This window comes from Sus scrofa, chromosome 15, assembly GCF_054392235.1.
Source record: "Sus scrofa isolate SSC_HxYL_T2T_F1_AM1 chromosome 15, Sscrofa_HxYL_maternal_Yorkshire_Landrace_v2.0, whole genome shotgun sequence".
Lineage (NCBI taxonomy): Eukaryota > Metazoa > Chordata > Mammalia > Artiodactyla > Suidae > Sus > Sus scrofa.
Window position 1 is genome coordinate 59,366,014 of NC_139397.1, and position 23,917 is coordinate 59,389,930.

General features: G+C 40.7%; 1 protein-coding gene across 15 annotated transcripts in view; it reads left to right on the top strand.

Moving 5' to 3' along the window:
• Positions 1-23,917, top strand: part of STOX2 (storkhead box 2) — a 215,223-nt gene that overhangs the window by 126,059 nt on the left and 65,247 nt on the right. For 2 of the 15 annotated variants that reach the window (XM_085000965.1, XM_085000957.1), the window contains exon 1: positions 5,780-6,104. The exons of the other annotated variants lie outside the window; for them this stretch is intronic. The gene's annotated coding sequence lies outside the window, so the exon portion shown is untranslated. Of the gene's footprint in view, positions 1-5,779; positions 6,105-23,917 lie in introns of those variants that run through there. 15 annotated transcript variants of the gene reach the window in all.

A 23,917-nucleotide genomic window follows, 5' to 3' on the forward strand; every position in this document is an offset into this window, starting at 1 on the left:
TGACCTCCAGCCTAACCCTAGTCCATAATCCCTAAATTCTAAATTAGTAGATTTGAAATTAAAATGAAATTTTTTTTTTCTGGGAGGGTGAGGTCATTCTGCATCCTTAAAGACCTCGTGGTTTTTTGCTTTATTTTCAAACATAAGTATTTCTTTCTACCATCTGTATGAGAACAGATATTTTAAAAATTCATAAGTAATACATTAAAATACATAATACATACATATGGCATAAACAGATACTCAAGATTAATTAATTATTCAAGATAAATTTTAAAAGTAAAACTTAAGAAATTCTCATTGTGGCTTCATGGATTAAAGACCCAATGTTATCTCTTTGAGAATGCCAATTCGACCCCTAGCGTGTCTCAGTGGGTTAAGAATCCATTGTTCCCTTAAGCGCAGATCCAGTGTTGCCATGGCTGTGTCTCAGGCCTCAGCCCTCAGCTACAGCTCCAGTTTGACCCCTGGCCTGGGAACTTCCATATGCTACAGGTGCAGCTGTAAAAAGAAAAAAAAAGTAAAACTTAAAAAATGATATCCAAGGAGTTCCTAGCATGGCTCAGCAGTAACATACCCAGGAGTTCCTGTGGTAGCTCAATGGTAACGAACCCAACTAGTATCCATGAGAACTCAGGTTTGATCCCTGGCCTTGCTCAGTGGATTAAGGATCCAGCATTGCCGTGAGCTGTGGTGTAGGTTGCAGATGCGGCTCAGATCCTGCATTGCTGTGGCTGTGGCGTAGGCCAGCAGCTGCAGCTCTGATTCGACCTCTAGCCTGGGAACTTTGTATGCCTCAGATGTGGCCCTAAAAAAAATATATATAGATAGATATATATCTATATCTATATCTATATATATCCAAGATATACATAAATAAATAATAAAAGTTAAAAATAAGTAGACATTTAAAATGATAAGTAATTAGATTGTGATGATGGTTGTACATGTATAAATATAATCAAATTCATTGGAAAAAAATAAAGTGATAAGTAAGTAAATATTTCAGAAGAAATAAATAATAAACATGTTTTCCCCAAAGAATATCTTAGAGTTTGTGGTGATAATGTCCTTCATTTATCAAGGGCCTGTTAGATGCTAGTTATGTTCTTTCATTTATTAGGACAACCGATTCTATGAGGTTGGTACTATTATTATATCAATTTACTGATGAGGAACCTGAGGTCAAGCATTTCACAGCTAGTAAGCATCAGAGCTGGGATTCAGATCCAGATCTAAGTTTTCTTAGTAGAAACCTATAGTATGTCATCCTCCAGTGAGGATAAAACAAATGGTGTTTTTAAGCAGCTCTGTAAGAGAATAGGAGATGGACACTGGGCATTGAGTAAAATATCAGCTCACTATTAACAGAAAGAAGAAACGTGCTAGTAGTGCAAAAATGGCAGCATAGCATGAGAATCAGACAGTACGTCATGGTGAGTGGCATTTATTGACCTTGATCTTTTTTCCTAGCCAGCTATCAATTCTTTGTACACATGGGCTTCTCTGTTGGTCTTCTGAATGCAGAGCCAACACCAAGTAGTATGGGCCCAGGTTTAGGAGAAGGCTGCCCAAGTTTGGGTACAGGCTGTGTAGCCTGGCCTCTCTGTGTTCTCTGTGTAACATGGGGTAATAATAGCATCCACTCATTGCATTGTTCTGAGGATTAGATCCCTTAATATATGCAAAACCTTGAGAGTACTGCCTGGCACATAACTTGTGCTCCATAATAGTTAATAGGTATTATTGTTATTATTTGTCTTTTTAGGGCCATATGGAGGTTCCCAGGCCAGGGTTTGAATCGGAGCTGTAGCTGCCAGCGCCAAATCCAAGCCTCGCCAAATCCAAGCTCACGGTGACGCTGGATCCTTAACCCACTGAGCGAGGCCAGGGATTGAACCTGCCTCCTCATGGATGCCAGTCAGACTCGTTTCCACTGAGCCATGATGGGAACTCCCTTAATAGTTATTATTATCAGTAATAAATGTATGGTCTGAGTATAGCAGTAAGCAGCTTTGGGTCTCTAAAAAGGAGTTATTGGTGTTCCGGTTGTGGCTCAGCGGTAACAAACCCAACTAGTATCCATGAAGATACCGGTTTGATCCCTGACCTCGCTCAGTGGGTTAAGGCTCTGGAGTTGCCGTGAGTTGTGGTGTAGGTTGCAGACACAGCTCTGATCCCGTGTGGCTGTGACTGTGACTGTGGCTGTGGCTGTGGTGTAGGTCTGCAGCTGCAGCTCTGATTAGTCCCCTAGCCTGGGAACCTCCATATGCCATGGGTGTAGCCCTGAAAAGACCAAAAAAAAAAAAAAAAAAAAAAGGAATTATCTATTTCTATACAATTTTGGAGGGTTTTTTGTTTGTTTTGTTTTAGAGATAGGAAGGGCTTCCCTGCCAGTGATTAGCATCCCCTGACCTGTGGGGAGCAGTTTAACATAGTGTGTCTAAAATAGATTGGATTTTCAGGACGGACACCATGCTTTTTCCTGTACACGTGTTCCTGCTCTGGAAGTAGCAGTTAGGACTTCCTAGTTATGAGGTTGCCAGCTGATGTTTTTGACAGGAGGCAGGAGGGTGCATGTTCACTGGTGGTGCAACCTAATTACCGCATGGTTTTGCCCTTCTCGGCTCCCACTCAAGGCTCTGCCTCTGTGAGGAGCTGCCATCATTCTCTTCTCTCTGCTCCCTTTGGAGAGACCCTCCTCTCGCCCTGTGGGTAAGGGAGCAGATGCCTCGCCAAGGCTCAGGCTTCCCTCCACAGTGCTCAGAATCTGACCTGCCTCTGTGCCCCTCCTTGCTCTTGACTGCCTGGCAGAGGCTGTGATGGGGCCAGCGTGGCAGTCATGGTGCTCCCCAGAAGGGACGCATTTGCATGTGTGTTCGGACCCGCAGTGTATTATTTCAGGGCTCCCTTTCTGCATTGTGAACTTACCAGCTCTGTGGCAGCTTCTTTTTAACTGGTTCATTTTCAGTTTATAGCATCCGTCTTCAGTGCATTGAGTGCATTTGTTTCTTTCACCCTGGTGAGGAAGGGAGCGGCTTTGACAATGGGACATTTTTGTATCCGGTATTGCCTCCTGTTCATTGCTGCTTCTTCCCAGATTGTCCACTAAGTGCTCAGAGTGCCAGTTGCTGCCTTTATTTGCAGAAGAGAAGCTCTTGGGATTAAAAAAAAAAAAAAAAACAACAACAACAGTAATAAAACACATCCACATAAGGCTAATTCGGTGCCCAAAAGAATCTGGATTTTTGCTCTCTTAAGAATCTTAAAATTCTTGAGAATTTTGTATTTTGGGGGAGAATACTATGGGGAGAGTAATAGAGGAAAGCCTTGCTGTTCAGAGACTTATTAGAGATTTCAGTTATTGATGGGTGATTATGAAGGAGGTCTAGATTAAACTTGTAGTTTTGCGGAGGCACAGACTTTAATTGTGTGTCCTGTCAACGGACTTGGGCCACTAACCCAGGGAGTGGTTTGAGCTTGTCACCCAGGGTCCAGCCCCACTGGGCTCTGAGGTTCTGGTCTCAAAGTTTCTGAGACAAGGATTTCCCATCTTGGCTCAGTAGTAACAAACCGGACTAGTATCCATGAGGATGCAGTCTCGATTCCTGGCCTCGATCAGTGGGTTAAGGATCCTGCATTGCCGTGAGCATTGGTGTAGGTCACAGATGCAGCTCGGATCCCACGTTGCTGTGTTTGTGGCTTAGGCTGGCAGTTGAAGCTCCGATTTGGCCCCTAGCCTGGGAACGTCCATGTGCTGCAGGTTCGGCCCTAAAAAGCAAAAAAAAAAAAAAAAAAAAAAAAAAAAAAAAGGTTTCTGAGACAAGAGGGAATTGAAAACTTGGTTTTCCTTTGGAAATGGTCCTGAAAAGTATAACAACCACCACTTTTGGTGATAGGACTTAGAAGAAGTTGAAGATGTCTGAGAAAGCCATAGTTCTTTTTGAAAAAGAAGCTTTGGATAAAGTGTGGTGAAATGCAAAATTTGGTGACAGTTTGGCTCTGTGATGTAACTCAAGGCCAGAAAAAGGACCTCCTGTAAGTGACTTGAGAACATACATATTTTAATTGCTGTCTTCAGTTTCATATGAACAATCTTTTTTTTTTGGCTGCGCCCGTGGCACGCCCAAGTTCTTGGGCCCGGTCTCGAACCCTTGCCGCAGCAGTGACGGAGGTCACTACAGTGACAACGCCAGATCCTTAACCTACTGAGCCACAAGAGAACTCCCTCAAATGCACAATCTTTAAAGATATAAAGAAGTAACTTAATATTTTTAGTTACTGGGAACCTGATGTAGAGTATAGTCACATTTGAAGATGTAGAGATTGGCTGAAGTCTTGAGACCCATCCGTTACTAATGATTAGTTTATTTTGTACAGCTTATGGGGTGAGACCAAAATAATGTAGAGCTGCTGTACCCTGTATATCAAGTAACTGGCTATAATTAAGTCCAGTACTTTCTGCTATTTTTTGAGTTGGTGGTGACATTTGCCTTCCCTCAAAAAACCCTGTACATATTTAGATACAAATATTTGAGGAATTCAAGGAAAAGAATGGCCCTTGGTCTGGTGGGTTTAGAAGAAGTATTTTCTCTCCTTATGTTACATTAAGTGTAGATATATTGGGTCATTGCCTATCTGAGTATAACTTTGAAATAGCATATCTTTCAATGACTGATTGATTGTTGTGTGTATTTCAAGTGACTAAGAGAGACTTGAGAAAATGATGAAATTTCTCGTTACAGTCCCACCTGGCTCTTCTGAGCCTTTTGGGAAGCATTAAGCCCAAATGAACAAAGAGACTCTTGCTAAGGATTCATAACTCTCACTCGCACTTCACCCCCATGTGTCCCCTCAAAAAAGACCATTTGGCAACACTGGGTGGTGAAGGGTTGAGGCATTGACGCGCTTGTGGTGAAATTCATTTCTGAGGTCCGGCAGCTGTCTTGTTTTTATTATGTCCCCTGATTATTTTTGTACATTTATTACAGCTATTTATCCTAGCTACATAACTTTTGTTTTTAAGAAGGAAATTGGCTTTCAGTATTAATTTTTAAAGCTTAATAGAATAACAGGAAACTATTTCTTTCCTTTTCCTTTTTTTTTTTTTTTTTGTGTGTGTGTGTGGGGGGGAGAAGCTATCTTTTTTTTATGCCATCCAACAGTATTTCTGAAAACTTGGTTCAAATACTGATCCAGATCGACAGCGTTTTCTTTCTTTCTTGCATGATAATCCAGGAACCATATGTGACATCTATAGATATCTTCAAATCAGAGCGACTGAACATGAGCCATTACAGAAATTGCTACTGGAGGGTAATGGGAGTGTCTTTATTAGGATCAAAATAACCCTTACAAATACTCAATCGGGGAGCTAGAGTTTGTTGTTGAAATGACTGTATTAAACCCCGACACTAGCTTGCTGACCTTACTCGGTAACTTTTCATTTTAATTTCCTGAAGGTCCTCATTTCTCACCTACTAAGATATATTCCTTATAGAACTACCAGACTCCTGGGTTTCTTGGTTTATTCAGTGCTCTCCAGTGTCTGTATACCAGCAGTATTTTAGGGGCCAGGAGTCCAAGGATGGTAAAAGATACAGGCCCCTGTGTTCTCCTAGGGTCTGCAGACTGTTGGGAAAGAAGGGAACTGAAAGAAGGAACTGAACTATTCCTGGAAGGCAAGGAGAAGCCGGAACTGTGTCTGAAGAGTCAGGCAAATCTGGAGGGCATTGTAGGAAGGCTGACCATACAGTTTATCATCCAGCTTGGAAGGGGCACTGTTAACAAATACCCCCAACTAGCAGGCATAAGCTGCAACTGTTTCATGAGACACATGGCTTACCCTTACCAGGGTAGGAAATTTGCATGTTATTCAAGAGGCCGTAAAGAAGGAGCCATAGAAGGTTTTAGACTAGAAAGTGATGTCATAAAACTTTGCTTTGCGGAAGGCAAAAGGGAAGGCTGAGACCAAGTCAGGACTGTTCTAGGGACCCAGGTGACCCTGAGAAGGGGACCATTAGGAGTGTATGATGACTGCAGAGAGGCAGAGTGGCGGCAGGACCTGAGATGTACTTTGGAGACCCAACCAGCATATCTTCCAGGTGAGCAGGAAGAGGGAGTTGAGGGTGGCCTCCAGGTTTCTGGGAGAGTGGCCTCTCTTCCCCAGGAGGAAGAACAGGTTTGCGGTAGGGGTGTTGGTGAGTTCCGTTTTGGATACTTTACATTTGAAGTATCGATGCAGATGGGCAAGTAGCGATGTTTGAGAGACATTTTTTTTTCCCCTGATGTATTAACCTGAAAATCCGTCTGTGTAACATACTAGTATTGTTATGTACGCTCTTAATTCCCCATAAAGATCTTGAGCCCCTAGATTTGCCGTATCAATCCTGAATAGTCTAGTTCCCATTTTGAGCCTCGGGAGAGGGAATGTGGCTGATATGGCCGGTCCTCTTGAAGCAACTTAGATTTGGCTGGAAAGGGGGGCACACAGCCTCTTATAGCATCAGTGTTTCCTAACTGCCTGTCAGAATTGTAGAAACTGTGGGTGTCTCTGCAGCTTTAGAGCTAAAGAAATGTCCCACATGAGAGCTCCTCATTTGAACACTATTTATGGCCTTTTGCAGAGTACTACTTCAAAAATACCTGGTATTTCCCAAGCACTTATTCTGAGGAGCTTGCTTCTATTTTTTCTCTGTATCTTTAGAACATACATGTGACATTGGCAGGAGGCAAATTCACGTTCCCAAGGACATTGAAAAAATATAAATATGACAGTGCCTTCTTGGTTAATGTTTATATTATCCTAATATTTACAGTCATGATGGGAGTCAATAGAAAGCTCTCTTCTTAAGCTCCTGGACATTTTCAGAAACAGAATATTCACTTCACATTCAACCTGTATTTTGAATTTGTGGACAGAAATGTTATACCTTTCCCCAACGTATTTTAAGTGATAGTGATTCATTTTAAACTTGGAACTGTAGATTTAGCAAATGACATAACTGGGGATGGCCTTTCTTATGCATCTTTAATCTTAATGAAATTACAGTGATTACGTAAACTCCCTATTCAAAAATGGGAGTTTTATGTCACAATACCTTGTGCCCAACTTGGATATTACTCACAATTTCAGTTTGGAAGGGGTAGTTAATGTTGCAGCATTTTCTGTTTGGAAAAGCATTTATTTATTTATACATTACCTAATTCTCCCTGCCCCAAAAGGATTCAAAATGTCTTAGGGAGATAATATAATTTTAAAAATTAAGTGGAAAAATAGAAAAAGGGAGAGTAAAAAGTAGGAAAATAAAGGAAAGGTAGGGGGTCTTAAGAATTCACAAAAAGGAGGAGTTCCCGTCGTGGCTCAGCAGAAGCAAATCTGACTGGCATCCATGAGGACGCAGGTTCTCTCCCTGGCCTCACTCGGTGGGTTAAGGATCTGGCGTTGCTGTGAGCTACAGTGTAGGTGGCAGACTCAGCTCGCATCTGGTGTTGCTGTGGCTGTGGCGTAGGCCAGTGGCTACAGCTCCGATTCAACCTCTAGCCTGGGAACCTTCGTATGCCTCTGGTGAGGCCCTAAAAAGGCAAAAAACAAAAACAAAAACAAAAAGAATTCACAGTAAGGAGATTCCGCTGTGGCACAACAGGATCATCAGCGTCTTTGGAGCACTGGAACGCAGGTTGGATCCCCGACCAGCACAGTGGGTTAAGGATCCTGCTTTGCTGCAGCTGTGGCTTACGTTGCAACTGTGGCTTGGATCTGATCCCTGGCCTGGGAACTCCATATGCTGCGGGGTGGCCAAAAAGAAAAAAAAAAAAAAATAGAATTCACAGAAAGAGGAAAGAGTCTCTGGAATTGACAAGAAGTTCAAATCTGATTCCAACCTATTTAAAGAATAAATTTAGGCATTCCCGTTGTGGCTCAGCAATAACGAACCCGACTAGTATCCATGAAGATACAGGTTCGATCCCTGGCCTTGCTCAGTAGGTTAAGGATCTGGCATTGCCATGAGCTGTGGTGTAGGTCAGAGATGCGGCTTGTATCTGGCATTGCTGTGGCTGTGGCATAGGCTGGCAGCTGCAGCTCCAATTCAGCCCCTAGCCTGGGAACTTATATATGCTGCAGGTATGGCTCTAAAAAGCAAAAAACTAAAAATAAATAAATAAATATAAACATGATGTTTGATTGAATAGTCACTGCCTCTTCCTCCTGAATGTCCTGCCCCACCCTCATTCTCGTAAATCAGGGTTGGATTTAATTCAGCACCTTGATCTAAGTATATAGTCATCTTTTATTTTCCTAAGCCTGTCTTTTATTTCTGTCTTCTTTACTGACTTACCTAGTTATACAGCAGTTAGTGACAGAGTTAATTAGAACAACTATCCATATTCTTTTATTCAACAGTTCCCTTACTTGTTAGCCTCCACAGACCTACCACCTTTTTTTTCTTTTTACAACAAACACTTTGTAACGCTTCTTTTCCCACCCAGAAATACAACCTTACCTACGCACATAATTTCAAGAGTTGATTTGTTACTCGATTGTCAAATGAGTGGGAATGAGAAGGTAATGTATAATAAAGTACTGTTTTGTTAATCATGAAAACTTATAATATGTGGCTCATCCGAAGCTGTCCTAAAGTCCTCAGACGCCCTCCCTTCCCCATGGAGCGGGAGTCACAAGTACAGAGGCAGCTGACCCAGCTGTGTTACGTGAGTGTGTGCGTGGCTCAAACCTTAATCTGTTGTGGGCACAGTTTCAGAAATGAGGACTAACTCAAGGCAGCATTTCGAACAAAGTCCAGTGTGTTCTGCATGCAGTTATAATCCTGGAAAATTCAGCATTTATTAAAGCTGGGCAAAACAGTTTTGTGTCCATATGTAGAGTGGAGTTCTGTTCTAAGTACAGATAATCACAAATACGTATTTCACGTGACCGAGGTCCCACCGAACGTCGGGGAGGATGCATAGGCACACGCATTCTGGGGGTCTGCTCTGTGCACTGCAGAGCCTCCAGAATCCCAGGAACATCAGCCATGGGACACAGTGACATGTTCTCCAGGCTGGTGGCAAAGAAAACGGCCTCACTGATGTCCCAAACTTCTCTAATGGGAAGTTCCGCTTCCTCCCAGTGGAAGAGAAGCCAAGGAAGAGGAGAAAGGCAATTTTAAGTTGGTAGTTAGAGCTGTCTTTGCCTTAACACCTGGAAGGTAGCATCTGGGGATCAATGCCCTAGAGAATTACAGAAGTGACTACATCTATCTACTTATTCCAGAAAAAACAGGAGGGAAAGTGGAGGGAGAGGGACAAAAGATGGGGTGAGTAGTCAGAGGCAGGACATAAGGGCAGAGCAGGTTGGTAGCTCGGGGAAGTCAAACCAGCAGAATCCCTGGTACTTGGTGACTGCATGATCTGGAACAATCCTTTTAAACTCTCTTAGCCTCTTTCTCTATCTGTAACACAAGCACTTATGCCTCATTTATAGAGTTGATGTGGGAATTAATGGGATGATAACCTATTACAGGAACTGACCCTGTGCCTGGGACCCAGGTTGTCCTTAAGAACTGCCTCTTCCTTTGTACCCTCCTCCTCCAGCCATTCATAATAAAAGCTGTTTCATTTCCAGGAGGGGGATGAACAAGCAATAATTTGCTGAAATTTTTTCTAGGTCCTTAATTTTTAGGTTCTTAATTTTTAAGGTAGACAGTGTGATAAATGGTACATTACATACCTTGAAGCATCCTGAATTTTTGTGGAAACGGAGTCTGTGCATTTTAGATGTGGATTTTACACTTCAAAACATTTCCCGGAGGAAAAAAAAAAGGTTAAAATTTTTTTTTTTTAATATCAAAAGAAATGCTTCCTGTAGGAACTTCCAGCATTACACTGGTAAATAAACTTAAACCAGATACCCTCATCTCCCCAATTCAGCTTCCTAAGGGTGACTGACTTCTAGCATAGAACTTAAACTTGAGTACTCCTTCAGCCTTCCTCCTGGTTTTCGCAAAGGCTGTTCTTCATCTGGAGATCCTGTGCGATTTTCTTATTGGTTCTGCTGAAGCCACTGTGTTATGCAATGTCCATCAGCTTCTGTTCACTCCTCATTGTATCAGCCTGGCTTTTCAGTGTCTGTCGAGCTGTGATCGATGGATTTCCCTATTTCTCCTGTGAGGGTTTTGCATATTTTTTTCTTTCACGGTGGAGCATGAGTTTATTGAATATACAGATTTATTTTATTTCATTTCATTTCATTTTAATTTTTATCTTTTTAGGGCTGCACCCGCGACATTTGGAAATTCCCAGACCGAGGGGTGAATCAGAGCTGTAGCTGACAGCCTACGCCATGTCACAACAATGCCAGATCGGGAGCCACGTCTATGACCCACACCACAGCTCACAGCAACGCTGGATCATTAACTCACCGAGCGAGGCCAGGGATCGAACCCATATCTTCATGGATACTAGTCAGGTTCATTTCCACTGAGCCGCAATGGGAACTCCCACAGTTTTATTTTATTTTATTTTATTTTTTGGTCTTTTTAGGGCCACATTCATGGCATATGGAGGTTCCCAGGCTAGGAGTCGAATAGATCGAACCTGCGTCCACATGGATATAGTCAGATTCATTTCTGCTGAGCCATGATGGGAACTCCCAAAGTTTTATTTTAGTGTGATAAGTTATTTTAGTGTGATAAGTTATTATAAGCTGTTATGGTGGTGATGGTCTTTTGGTATAAAAAAGTTTCTCAAAAATGGAAAATACAGACCAAAGCATTGAAATTGTAGTTATATGGGAATATTCTGTAGTTAGAACTGTGTTTGAAATGAAAAAAACTAGATCGTGAGAAAATGAGAATTTTTTGAGTACATGTAACCTTACATAAGTTTATTTAAAGGAGAGCTGTAGGTGCATGGAATTTTTTGATATTTAGAATTCTCAACCTGCTTGTATTTCTAGAGGTTCTGTGTAAATAATTGATGCTGCGTGACCGTTTGTCTTATTTTAAACTCCATACAGTGTTCTCTCTTATAACCACTTATATGTCCTGTAAATGCTATATAGCTTTATTTCTATTAGAACTAATGTTTGAAAAGAGTTTTATAAGACTGAAGAATTCTTGAAACAGTTAGAGATGTAATTTTGTGGCCAGAGGATTGATGCTTTCTGTATGATGAGTTTTCTTTCTTTTTTTTTTTTTTAAACCAATGTATTATCTTATTGATTTTAACCCACTCTGAAATAGCATCATAGGTAAGGAGGGAAATAATCAAGATGATATATTGAATTTACAAGGGCATGTATTTTAATGGACTCCACACAGTGCAGGGGTGTCTGATGCACAATTAAAGCATCACTTGCTGGGGACTATGCTGATTTCCATTCCATTTGATGGACATTTATTGGGTTTCTCTTTCCTGGGGTCACATCCTGCCTAAGAGAAGCTTAGTACCATGCAAAGAGAATCCCGAGCACATTGAAACTATTTCATGTGTGTGATGGTTTGGCTGAGATAAAAACCTGCCATTTAAAATAATTATTAATACAGAATTCTTCTAGTTAATTTCAGTTCCCCATTTAGACTTCGCTTTCTTGAAAGGCTGTAATAAATTCTTCACCTGACTTGAAGGAGAGAATTTCCAGTGGAGAGAAGACCGTGTCTCCTTGTCTTACTTCCAGTGCACGGAAAGCCATAAGCCCCTTCCTTAGGAACGTCAGCTTTCGTTGGAGAGCTATTCAGAGTGGGGTTGGCAGATGTGCCCACAAGGATTTACATTAACAAACTGAGAGGAGGCCTGTCAATTATGCCTCAATAAAGCTAAAAAAGAAAAAAAAAATTTTGTTACCAGACCCTTTTGTTTTTTTCATTTTTTAAAGTTTTATTGACGTATAGTTGACTTAAAAGATTTTGATGATTTCTGCTGAACAGCAGAGTGATTCAGTTATACATATACCCACATCTATTTTTTTTCAGATTCTTTCTCATATAGATTATCACAGAATATTGGGTAGAGTTCTCTGCTGTACAGAAGGTCCCCGTTGGCCAATTATTCCGTATACCTCAGTGTGTATATGCCAATTCCAAACCCCTAGTCCATCCTTCACCCCCTGCCACCTGTCCCCATCGGTAACCATAAGTTTTTCAAAGTCTGTGAGTCTGTTTCTGTTCTGCAAATAAGTTCATTTGCATCCTTTTTTTAGATTACACATATAAGTGACATCATATGATACTTGTTTTTGACTTAACTTAGTATGGTAATCTAATTTTTTTAAAAAAGAAGTAGTCTTCTTTTGAAGGCAGAGCTAGAAATTGTGTTAATCAAGGTCACTTGAAACATAATCTTGTCTCTGGCCATATATATAAATTTTTACACCTTAGTTTGTGAAATACACACCTGGAAGGCTATGAAATCAAAGTGATAAAAGTATAAAAATATCCATCACCTCCAAAAGTTTCCTCCTGCCCTTTTTGTTGATGGTGATGATGATGACGATGGGGTGTGTGTGTGTGTGTGTGTATGTGTGTGTGTGTGTGTGTGTGTGTGTGAAGAACACTTAACATAAGATCTGCCCTTTCAGCAGATTTTAACTATAGGGTACAGCGTAGTTAACTATGGCTATTACTCAGATCCACGTGTATGCTTATCTCCAAAGCCCTCAATTTGTATACATTAAACATGTACAGCCTTTTGTATGTCAGCCATACCTCAATAAAGTGGTTTAAAATATATTTAGAAAATTGAGCGTAGCACATAAAAGCCAATAGCAGTTTGATGTTTCAGCAGCATCCAGGGACTGTCTCACGGAGCAGGTGTGACATGAGCTGCATTTAGTAGGCCCTCATTACGACACCTCATTTTAAGATTGGTTTCTATAACCCAAGAGGCTGCAAAATCTGGAAACCATTTATTTCATTGGGAGATGATTTAAACCCAGCTCTGCCTTTACTGGATGAATTGCTGGCATGGACTCCCGATGGAGGGTTAGAGATGACTTTTGCCATACAGCATTTCTGGTGGTATTTTGAGTAAAAATTGAAAAAAATCCCACGCTTGCTGGATTGCTTTAAAATCGCCCCCATTTCCAATAGCTTAACTTTGGGGAGACTAGTTTCTTTATGATGACCATTATTAAAACTAAACACAAGCATTTTGGAGACACAGCATCTGCCGTAACACTGCCATTCGTCTAGTTTAGATTAGTAGGTTAACAAGCAAGCAGAAAGCTTCTTTGTCACGTTAAAAACTTTACACATATACTTAGTTTGTTCTGAGTGTGCATATAGACATTTAATATGGGGAATACTATTTCTTCCATATATTTGATTTCGTTACAATTACAAAAAGACAAAGAATTATGGGTATAATAGCATTTCTCTAAATGAATGACCTATGAATACACTTTCCATGGACAATGTGTAATATTTGTAAATCTTTTTTCCTATATTGTATTTCTTCTTCTTATATTGATTGAAATATGATTTTATGTGTGCATCTAATGATAAAAATTTGGTTGATTTTTTTGTCTTTCATTCATTTTTTTCCCCAGGAATCCATTTTTATTATATATTGCAAAAGTGTACTTTACCACAGATAGTTTGAGAAGTGCTAGTAAAATGAATCCATCTGAAGTTGAAGAAACGAGCAGACATTTGGTTTGTAAGCACATCTTAGAAACACTCCTCTATCCAGGTGCTTTTAGTGAATACCTGTCCATTGTGGTTTTCCTGTGACATGTAGGGTCTGCATGGTTTTCTTCCTATTCTTTTAAAAGAAAGAGTTTTTTCAAGTTCATTTCCCATCCCTTTGTTTACAGTAGGCATATATTTTATTACGAAAGTTTTGCTCTTTCAAATACTGTGGCTTCTGTGTGATAACGTTGGCCTCCATAACTCATCTTTTACCTTGGCAACTACATTCTGCCTAATTGTAAGATGATTGTTTTGAAACAAGTTTTGGATTTTTTTTTTTTTCTGGCCATGAACTTGTAACATGAGTTGTTACTTTGTATCACCTTGATTTTAAAATGCTCTTTTAATAGGCTACCACTTACAAATATTTTTTCTTTAAATGAATTATTTTAAAAACAAGAGCCATGTGATAAAATTGGTCAGAGTCAGCTCCTTGGCGTGTGTGTGTATACACACATATATATATGGCTTTCAGATTTTGGATTTATAAAGGTTTTCAGTAGCTAACCAGGTAATTTGGATTTTTATTTTTATTTTTATTTTTTTGTTTTTTTAAGGCCACACCGGTGACATATGCAAGTTCCCAGGCTAGGGGTTGAATCAGAGCTGCAACTGCCAGCCTACACCACAACCACAGCAATGCCAGATCCAAGCCACATCTGCAACCTACACCAGAGCTCACGGCAATGCCAGATCCTTAACCCACTGAACAAGGCCAGGGATCCAACCCACATCCTCATGGATACTAGTTGGTTTATTACCATTGAGTCAGGACAGGAACTCCTGGATTTTTAGGTGATTTATAACAAACTTAATCATTTGGTACCTCAGGCCTGAGGATGGTGTATTGGTTTCCTAGGGTTGCTATGGCAACATACCATAAACTGGGTGGCTTATAACCGCAAAAACACATTCTTTCACAGTTCTGGAGGCCAGAAGTCTGAAATCCAGATCCTGGCAGGGGCTCACTCCCTCTGAACTACGTAAGGGTGACACTTTGCTCACCTCTTCAGCTTCTGGTGGTTCCAGGTGTCCTTGGCTGGTGGCTGCACCACTCCAGTCTCTGCCTCTGCCTTCACATGGCCTCTCCTCTTCTCTGTGTTTTCTCTTCACTTTCTCTTGTAAGGACACTGGTCATTGGATTTAGGACCCACCCAGCAAATCCAGGATGAATTTCTCATCTCAAGATCCTTAACTTAATCACATCTACAAAAACCTTTTTCCAAATAAGGTCACAGTCACTGGTCTGGGAGTTGAGATTGAGGTATATTGGGGAGCCACCACTCAATCCACAGCAGATAATGGATTTTTTTGGGGGGGGTTTATATATATATATATATATTTTTTTTTTAACCAAAGTATATTTGATTTACAATGTTGTGCCAATTTCTGCTGTACAGCAAAGTGACCCAGTCATATACATACATTCCCTTTCTTACATTGCCTTCCATCGTGTTCTATCCCAAGAGACTGGACATAGTTCCCTGTGCATACGGCAGGACCTCATTGCTTATCCATTCTAAATGTTATAGTTTGCATCTTCTAACCCCAAATTCCCAGCCTATCTCACTCCCTCCCCTTCTCCCTTGGTAACCACAAGTCTGCTCTCTGTGTCTGTGAGTCTGATAACAGATTTTTTTATAACTGCTGAGCATCTCTTAAGCGTTACATGTGATGTGTCATAGTAGTTGCTGGAGGGATAGGAGCTGTGGTAGAGGGAAGAGGGCCGACTTTGGGGTCGACAGGCCTGGATTTGAGTTCAGGTTCCAGTGTTCTCCTAGCTCTGTGACCTGGGGCCATGTTTCTTAAATTTTTTTGCACCTCAACTTCCTCTACTGCAAAATGACGTGGTGAGGTGATGCAGTATTCCTGAAAATTCTAAACAAGGTGATAGATATGTCAGGGATGATCATAACCACAGCATTCTCTTATTTGAAGATGCACATTTTCATCATTTCTGAAATCAAAGTGCCCTTGAAATCAACCACTAGTTCCCTGACTTTGTGGATTCCTGGTCCCTTTCATGCCTGAGTAATTTTTTCCTAGCATTCTTAGGGCCAAAGAAATAACCTCGTTATTGGGTTTACTAATTAGTTAGGGCCAAACAACTAAAGAATTGATTAGGGAGTTCCCGTTGTGGCGCAGTGGTTAACGAATCCGACTAGGAACCATGAGGTTGCGGGTTCGGTCCCTGCCCTTGCTCAGTGGGTTAATGATCCGGCGTTGCCGTGAGCTGTGGTGTAGGCTGCAGACACGGCTCGGATCCCAAGTTGCTGTGGCTCTGGCGTAGGGCGGTGGCTACAGCTCCAATTCGACCCCTAGCCTGGGAACCTCCATATGCCGCTGGAGCGGCCCAAGAAATAGCAAAAAGACAAAAAAAAAAAAAAAAAAAAAAAAAAAAAGAATTGATTAAATGATGTCCCAATAACTCAGTAGCAATTTCAGCACTGTTTATTTTGTTCTTAAATAACTCTGGTAACTAGCTAAGAAGATATGTGCACGTGCTGGGCACTGCACAGCCTCTTAAACCTGAGACCCTTATTCATACGCCACAGTGACTTTTGCACAATACTGCTTTTTATCACAGCAACCACCCAACAGCCAGCTCCTCAGAGATGCTGCTGTCAATGGGAACGGAACACAATCAAATTTGAAACTGTAAGATAACACAAACTGGTTGTTGACATGATGTCCGACAGAGGTCAAGTAATGTTGTCTAATTTGGTGATGCTAAATTTACTTCCTAATCAGCAATGTGAAAACCTGGCTTTATGAATCCTAAACAATTTATACTGTATTTTATTCTAAACTTAAATGGCCTTCTCTAAATTTCCAACTCTATTTATCGTAACCCCTTGCAATTTTGTTTGCTATTCCTGCATAAAATAATTGTTCAGTAAATGCATGTTGATAAATACCAAGTCACAGAAACCAGTTTTCATTCGAGCTAACACCGAGATGAGACACTCAGGAGGAGGCACAACACTTGGCATTTTGGTTTGTTTTGTTTTTGAGCTGGTATGTCTAACCAGCCGATTTTTAAGGAAGCAAGCTCTGATCTAGCTTCACTTACATGGTAAAAGAAGCAATGGTCATCTTATTTTATCTTTTCATGAACCAGATTAATTCCTGTAAGAGATGACCATTCTGAACTTTGGGATCAGGGTACTGATGCAGTCTTTGAGTAATATGCATTTGTTCATAATATTCATTCTCACCCATTCTTCTGGTTCTCCTCCTACTCCTTAGTTCTTTCATTCATTCAGAAAATATTTCTTGCGCACCCCTGTATTTGTATACTGGGGATCTATACCGAATAAGCATACTGAACATCTGGTGATAAGCAAGTGACATCACGCAGTGTCATTGAGGTACTTAGCACAGAGCATGGGGCACAAAAGTCGTTGGCAAATGGTAGATGGAATTTGTATTAATATTATTAAGTTTATGTATCATGCATTAAAAAGCTCCACCGGAAGGAACACAGGGATGAAATATAAATCAACAGACAGTGAATTTTCTTATTGTAAACTTTGGCTGGAGAGCGAATGGGAGACTTCACTGCCACAAGTGCCAGAGTGATCTTTCTGTTGACGTGTGTCACGTCCTCATGCCTGGCAACCCACTATTGCTCTGCAGTTATTAGATTACACATATGTTGAAGGCTGTGTCCTCAACTCATTAAAAATACATATGGTCCTCAGGGGTATTTAGTACATCAAAAGTGCTTAAAACCCTCAAGGGTTAGGAAGTAATTAGCCTTCATGCCTAATGTGTAAATAGCAGAGGAATCTTTGATTTTGGCTCCATCAGTGTAATTTTGATGTTAACAGATCAGCAGCCAACAGTTAAATAAACTTTGACATTGAGGATAGACAAAAGCACAATCCAATTTCCTATTGGTCGATCAACCAGCTAAATTCCTTTTAGTTTAGGCATTCGTCAAACACTTCTTAAGCATTTGAGGTAGACATATGTGCAAAGCTTCTTGCTTAAAACAACAAAACATAAACCAAAAAAAAAAAAAAAAAAAAAAAAACTTAGATAAATTGTAAAACACTCATGACCAGACTTCAGGTCCCAGATCTGGTCTCTGGTGTCTGCTGCAGGATCACTGAGTGCTTCTGATTCTTCTGAGCTCATACCTGTGTGATGCTTAGACCTTCTTTCATTTTTATAACTTATAGACACAAATATATAATCATTGGTAAATTGACTTTTCAGGAATTCCAAAAAGAGAGGGAAAAATAGCTCTTTATTGGTAAGACATGGGCCGACTACTGTTTCAACTTGAGAAAACAGATGACAGTCAAGACCTTTGTAGAACTGCAAGGCTAGCACAGGTTCAAATGAAGAGAGAGGTGACATTTATAAAGATTTTTCTCTATCATGTGGTTTTCGAAAAACAACTCACTCTCTTTTAGTAGTTTACCTTTTAATAGATTTTTTTTTTGTCTTTTTGCTATTTTTTTGGGCCGCTCCCGCGGCATATGGAGGTTCCCAGGCTAGGGGTCGAATCAGAGCTGTAGCCCCTGGCCTACACCAGAGCCACAGCAACGCGGGGTCTGAGCCACGTCTGCAACCTACACCACAGCTCACGGCAACACCGGATCGTTAACCCACTGAGCAAGGGCAGGGACCGAACCCACAACCTCATGGTTCCTAGTCGGATTCGTTAACCACTGCGCCACGACGGGAACTCCTAATAGATTTTTTTATTGACCTGAAGTTAGTTATAAACTCTATCCTGGTCATAAAAAAATAGGCTTTAGTCTTTGTAGTGTTATATTAGCATTATGGGTTAATTCATCTAATCGCTAGGGCTTTGAATTCCAATTCTGGTTGGAGTGAGTTAAAACTGTTCTAGAAAAACATGTAAATTTGGGATACAGTCAGCTTTTAGAGTGGTGTACAAAATAAACTGAGAGATTCCAAATTTAATAAGGTTCATTACTCCAGATGAAAGTTTAGGCTGGAAGAGTACACTGATCTTTCATTTTTAAGCACATTCAATCATTTGATTACATTAATCATTGGTATAGGATGTTATCGGGCAATAACCTTGTGTCTGCAGAGTCTTCTTTTTCTGTTCATCCATCAGTGAGCACCCAGGTTGTTTCTGTGTCTTGGCTATTGTAAATAATGCTGCAGTGAACTTAGGGGTGCATATGTCTTTTTGAAGTAGTGTTTTTATTTTCTCTGGATAAATTCCCAGGAGTGGAATTGCTGGATCATATGGTAGTTCTATTTGTAATTTTTTGAGGAACCTCTGTACTATCTTCCATGGTGGCTGCCCTAAAATTTACCTTCCCACCAGCAGTGTTCTAGGATTTCCTTTTCTCCACTTCCTCACCAACACTTGTCCCTTGTCTTTTTGATGATAGCCATTCTGACAGGTATGAGGTGCTGTCTCCTGGTGGTTTTGATTTGTATCTCCCTGATGATTGAGCACCTTCAGCATGAATTTAAAATACATAAGAGAGGAGCTCCCGCTGTGGCACAACAGGATCAGCAACCTCTTGGGAGCATTGGGACGTGGGTTTGATCCCCAGCCGGGCACAGTGCGTTGAGGATTGGGCATTGACGTAGCTGTGGCTTAGTTTGGGGCTGCAGCTCGGATCTGATCCCTTGCCCTGGAGCTCCATATGCCATGGGGTGGCCAAAAAAATAAAAAAATTAAAAATTTGAGTGAAAAAGTCATTCATTTATAAATTGTCTATTTGCATTTGCACACCAAGAAATCTACTACTTTAGAACGTATTTATTCAATAAACCATGGAATTTCTCTATTATAAACCCATCTTTCATTCATTCAACAGATAGTTGTCTAATATCTATGTTGTTCAGGCCTTGTACTGGGCACTGGGCATATCAACAAAGAAGATAAAGATAGTTACAGAACAATCCACAATATGATACCATTTAACTAATCTTTTTTGGTTTTTTGGGTTTTTTTTTTTGTTTGTTTTTGGCTTTGTAGGGCGGCACCTGGGCATATGGAGGTTTCTAGGCTAGGGGTCAAACTGGAGCTACAGCTGCTGGCCTGCACCACAGCCACCGCAACGCAGGATCAGAGCCGTGTCTGTGACCTACACCACAGTTCACTGCAATACCGGATCTTTAACCCACTGAGAAAGATCAGGGATTGAACCTGCATCCTCATGGATCCTAGTCAGGTTCGTTAACTGCTGAGCCATGAAGGGAACTCTGCATTTATCTAGTCTTTTTTAGGTGCTTAAAAATACCAAATACTGTTTGTACATGCATTTACGTTTGGAAAAGTGTTTTAAATGTACAGGAAGGATTGACATCAGGTTCATGGGGGTGCTTGCCCCTGGGTATGGAGACAATGAATGCATCACCTTTACCTGAAATATTTCATTTCTTCTATAGAAAAAATTGACAAGTATGACAAAAGACAAAATTTCAACAGTTGCCAATTTGAGGTCATAGATCTGTGAGCGTCTGTTATTTTTAAAATTTCTTTTGTATTTTAAACATTTCTCCAACAAGCATAAACACAGGAGAATCCCGTCACAGAATTGGGGGCGGGTGGAGGTGGGGGAGACAAGACTTATTGATTATTTGTTGATTATGTCATTATGGTTTATTTCTTCCTTTAAATCAATAAGTAATTTTGTCCTTTAGATTTTATAGGTCATTTTCAGGTTGCATGTGTATTTGGAACAGAAGTTAGCAGTGCTCATGTTGGTTGTGTTGGGGACAAGGTGCATTTAGAAATGGGACCCGTGGCATTTCTTGGGAGAAAAAGTTTTGTAAAAACAGAAAGTTTCGATTTTCTTGGAAGCTAGGAATGTTGCAGAGGGATGACGAAAACCATGTGCATCCAAGTTGCTCTCCATCCCTGAAGCCAGAGCACACCATTTTAGTGCAACTGCAAGCTCTGCAGTGTAGGTTCTGACTAAGACTCTTGGAAATGATCCCTTGTCCTTGCTTAGAATATTCCTTTTTTTTTCTCCTAGGATGCATCATTTCCTCTCTCCTTGCTAAGAACCAGAGTCACCTTATCCTCCTTTTAGAGTGTGTTTCTTTAAGCTCTTTAAAAAGCTTCAGTCATGAGATGCTTAATGTTCTAAATCTGAATAATACATTTTGAATGTAGCTACATAGCTCCCTTAGGACTCCGGTTTTTTAAAAATGGAACAATTTAAAATATTTTCTATGCAAATGGGCTCTCAGGGTGTAAGTGATTTGGGTAAGAATGCAGTATTATTTTCCAGGTATAACTGGTCTCATTCTAAAACAAATATGAGATATTCACTGAGTTCGAGGGAAACAAATGCTTTTTAATTGTTCCAAATGACCTCTCAGTGTTTAATAAAGTAGCAGATAGCCTAGTGGTTACAATCATGGGCTTTATAGCCAGACCAACTTGATTTCAGTGTCTGAGTCCAGCATTTATTTGCCATATGACCTCAGGCAAATTATACACCTTTCCTTAGCCTTAATTGGCTCTATTGTAAAATGGCTGTTCTAAGAATGATTACTTCAGAGATTATTGTTGTGAGGATTAAGTGAGATTATGTACGAAAGATGCCAAGCACATAGCAACAACTTAATAACAAGTAACATTTATTAATCCTGTGGTTTGTAGGGCGGGTCTGTCTTTGGCCTCCTGTAGGATGCCCATCCCCAAATGTGCCCTGTTGTTTAGTCCTTTGGTTATATTCAGAACTCTTCCACTGGCTGTCTACGTTATTTAATTTCTTTTTTATTTAATTTTTATTTTATATTGGAGTATAATCAATTCACAATGCTGTGTTAGTTTCACGTGTACAGCAGCGTGATTCTGTTATCCATGGACTATATATATCCACATATACCTTTATTTCTTTATGCTTTATGCATATATCTTTATTCCTTTGTGCTTAATTTCTTTATGCTTCTGTTTTCCTGTCCCTGATAATAGTACCACTTTACTGGGTTGTTGTGAGGATTTACGCTTCAGCACTGTTGGGGACATGGCTCGGATCATCAGTGTCGAAAAATGAGACATGCGAACATGGGGAGCTCTCGACAAGGGTCTTTACTTCTGCAGAAGGGTGCAGGTGCTCAAAAAGTGCACGCAAAGAAGAAAAGACCCTCCCTATTTATGCCTAACGCAGGTGATGTACCTGTCCCCTTCCCATTGGTCAGGTCAGGGCACACATTCTTCTTGGTTGGCTAATTTGAAACAAATTGTTACTGGGAAAAGAGGGAAAGAGGCGGGCGGTGGCAGGAAGGCGTTTGCGCAAAATGGAGTAACCAAGATTTCCTCTGATAAAAAAGACATTATGCTACTTTCCGCAGCACTCACTAATGTTAGCTCTGCTTTTTGTGTTGCAAGCACTCTTTTCTTTCTTTGAAATGCTTTTCCCCCTCAAACTCCTTCTGGAAGCCTCCTTGGCTGTCACCTTTTCTGTTGCATGTTTCAGGGTTACCCCAGGCAGAGCATAGTGTACACAACACCATTTTGTACACACTAGTTGTACAGCACTTGGTGCATTGAATTATAATTAGCTGGCTTTGTACTTGATTCTGTGCTGTCCTAAGTTCTTATAACAAGACTCTGTTGTAAGGGTAAGTAGAGAGGGACACTTGACATGCATATGGAGCTTTATTTTCTTTCAAAAGTAAAAGCAGATGGAGAGACTGTTCTTAGGCTGCACATTTATTATTTGTCCTTAGACTGATCTGTAGCATTTCAACATGGGCACGTGGGGTGTTTTCCAATCTAGCTCCACGCTACTGCATAGTTTGGGGGGAATAATCAGGAGGCTGGGACCCAGGTTCTCCCAGGGCCATTGCTCTTGGGACTTTGTAGCCTTAGGATGAGCTATTAACTTATTAATGCTTTGTTTGTAGAATGGAGATAATGAGACCTAACTTACTGGCTCTCATTGAATTTAGGATTCCCTGAGAGAACATGTAAAATACTGTTCCTAGTTCTCAGCCGGTGCTCAGTAAATCTTAAGATCCTTTCCTCTCGGTGCTTCCAGTCTATCTGTGACTGAAAGAAGATACTCATTCCTTTTTTTTTTTTTTTCCTGTCTTTTTGCCTTTTCTAGGGCTGCTCCCAGGGCATATGGAGGTTCCCAGGCTAGCGGTGTAATCAGAGCTGTAGCTGCCAGCCTACACCAGAGCCACAGCAACTCGAGATCCGAGCCGTGTCTGCGACCTACACCACAGCTCATGGCAACACCAGATCCTTAACTCACTGAGCAAGGCCAGGGATCGAACCTGCAGCCTCATGGTTCCTAGTCAGATTTGTTTCCACTGTGCCACAACGGGAACTCCAAGATACTCATTCTTAAAGATCAGGAGAAACATAATGTCAGTGATGTCTGCTAACTCACTGCAGTAGTGGTGTTCGCGTTTCCATGCTATTTTGAATGTCCTTATAGGGAAATTGAAGTTATTAGCTTCAGAGTTAGGGTGAGGCAGTGTTCACAGCCACTCACCAGATGTAAAGATCAGGCACCAAAGGAAGAAGGAGAAATGTAACGTGAAAGGAGAGAAGGAGAACTCAGAAATGATCTCAACTAGTAAAAACCCAGGAGCTAAGTGACTAAATGCTCAAATAGGCAAGTTTTGAAAGGAATCACGATATTTGTTCTTTAAACTTGGGAACTCAGAGTTATCATTTTCCTCTGTTCTACTCTATCTTTGAGTCCAAGAAACTGTCCTTATCGTCCTAATTTTTGGGGTTTGTGCTTTGCTGTAACTTCATTCTAAGATCAGTTCATTTCAGATCTTCATTGAATATTTTTTATAATTTTAAATCCTATTCCTTTATTGAGTTCCTATTGCTGTTTCAGGCTGCGGGGGGGGGGTCTTATAAATTTAGAAACTTAGCCAGATTATATTCTATACTTTATGCTTTTACATGTGCTGCATTTGTTCAGCATTTACACTCCACCTGCAGCCTTGTCACTCTTCCCCATTTTTCTCTCATCGTGCATGTGCCTCTGAGGAATTTAAGGGTTCCCAATGATAGCTGATAACCTGATAAAAATCATAAAATTTTCAGCGTTCCCATTGTGGCTTAGCGGTAATGAACCCAACTGGTATCCATGAGGACTCGGGTTTGATCCTTGGCCCCTCTCAGTTGTTTAGAAATTTGAACACCATGAGCTGCCACACTTGGATCTGGCATTGCTGTGGCTGTGGTGTAGGCCAGCAGCTGCAGCTCCCATTCAACCCCTAGCCTGGGAACCTCCATATGCCGT